Below are 1,769 nucleotides of genomic sequence, written 5' to 3'. Positions count from 1 at the left end.
TGGTAGGGCTGGGGGGGAGCAGGGGGTTGCAGGTTGGGAATTAGGGACACCAGCAGGGCCGGGGGGGTGGGGTACAGTGGGTAAGGAGTGAGAGGCAGCAGCAGGGCTTGGGGGCTGTGGCTTGGGAGTGAGGGGCAGAGGTATGGCATGGGAATATCACTGCCCCTCCCCACACAATCATATACCCCTTCCCCCTCTCCTCCCTCTCCCACCTCCTCCCCACCCCCCATAGGTGTCCTCCTTTTCAATACTAGAAATATGGTAACCCTACACTGCCAACCATAAGGGATAAGTCTTAAGCAGAATCTAAGAGTAGAGGAAAGCTAAGGTCAGATGTTATCTACAACAGGACATTGTTCCTGTTGTATTCCAAATCATCCTGTTTTTAAAACCCATTGTTGTCTTTCTGTTTCTGAATGAAGAATGGACTGCAAAAAGTCCTGTTTTTCAGTTCACTGGTAGAAATACACATCAGTCATTTGTCGCCACAATTCTATTAGAGCTAGGGTGGTGCACAGTCAGGAGGAGCAGGATTCTAAGCCAGCGGGGAGGGGGGGGGAGGTGGTCTTTTTGTGGTGGCCCCACCCCTTGCTGCTCATTGGCCAAGGCAGTGGGTGGCCCCACCCCTCACAACTGATTGGCCAAAGGGGAGGCAGTGGTCCCCCCCCTCATGAAGGGGATGTCATGTATTTTGGGGAAGCATCAGTGGCTATTCTAACTGTAGATCCTGAGAAACTGATTGCTATTAAGAAAATGTTAATCAAAAGAGGTAAAGAAAATCCAGCAATTTAAAGGGATGATAAACTTTTTAGATCCTGCACACACCAGTCAGAAGCCTCTGAGCCCCTGAAGCAGTTAGCATACCAAGATGCAGCCTTGCAACGGTCAAAAATCCAAGAACAGGTACTTGGCATGCTCCAGGATAAAGGTGGAGCTAAAAACCTAAGAAACTGTGTAGTAGAGAGGAAACCAGCATATCCGGATAGGTAAACCCAGGACCAGAAATAATCTCAGACATCAGCTGGTCTGATATAGGTGAATCACAAAAAAGAAGGCATGTGAACAATGCAAAGGACCAACAAGACACCTCTCAACAGAATAAAGGCAATGGGATAGACAGGATAGAAACAAATCCCCCACCAACAATAATTGCGATTGGTTCAAAGACCAGCATTCCTGAAGGACTCAGAAGTCTAGCAGGCAATCATGGGTTGGCAGTAAACTACATAGGTTAATTTATATACTTACCACCTCTAAACCTAGGAAGTCATCAAATGCTTGCACAAAAGACACAACAGCAACCAAAGAGATGAAAAAGAAAGATGTAGCTAAATTGTATTCCGTGATAGGAGCACTAGTCACAGAAGAGAATATTTTGGAAAAGGCCCCAGGGACCCTGCTTGCACATAGTTCGAATGCTAGCTGCAGTTTTTGAAACCACATTTAGCATTAGAGACACAAAATTCTTCTTGTTATTATTCTGCATGTGGTACATGAAATCTGGGAGATGTTCTTTAAAATAATATGCAAATATAAATAATATTAAATTTGAGGTTTGTCCCCCTCCTCATCTATTGAGGGGATTTTTATTGATACAGTCCATGGTTAGGGATAGGTTTTTTTGTTACAGCAGAAAAAATATTGACTCTTTCCTGTTATCTCTTTCTGTATCTAGCATATGGCATACTGGATGCAGTCTAACCTCTATCTGTAATAGATGCATGAATTTTTTTCCCACCATTTTGAACACTTGAAGCCTAATGCAAAGC

The 1,769-nt window shown here is 44.5% G+C and overlaps 1 long non-coding RNA gene across 1 annotated transcript in view; it reads right to left on the bottom strand.

The window, feature by feature from the left end:
- LOC109296978 overlaps window positions 1–1,306 on the bottom strand; it is a 10,407-nt gene extending 9,101 nt beyond the window's left edge. Inside the window, exon 1 of the long non-coding RNA XR_002097122.1 lies at window positions 1,249–1,306. This is a non-coding gene — a long non-coding RNA (uncharacterized LOC109296978). The remainder of the gene's footprint in view (window positions 1–1,248) is intronic.
- Window positions 1,307–1,769: the final 463 nt, after the last annotated feature.

This window comes from Gavialis gangeticus, unplaced genomic scaffold, assembly GCF_001723915.1.
Source record: "Gavialis gangeticus isolate Ggan-Ray unplaced genomic scaffold, GavGan_comp1, whole genome shotgun sequence".
In the NCBI taxonomy this organism is placed as follows: domain Eukaryota; kingdom Metazoa; phylum Chordata; order Crocodylia; family Gavialidae; genus Gavialis; species Gavialis gangeticus.
The sequence above is the reverse complement of the archived record's forward strand: the minus strand, read 5'-3'. Positions and strand labels throughout refer to the sequence as shown.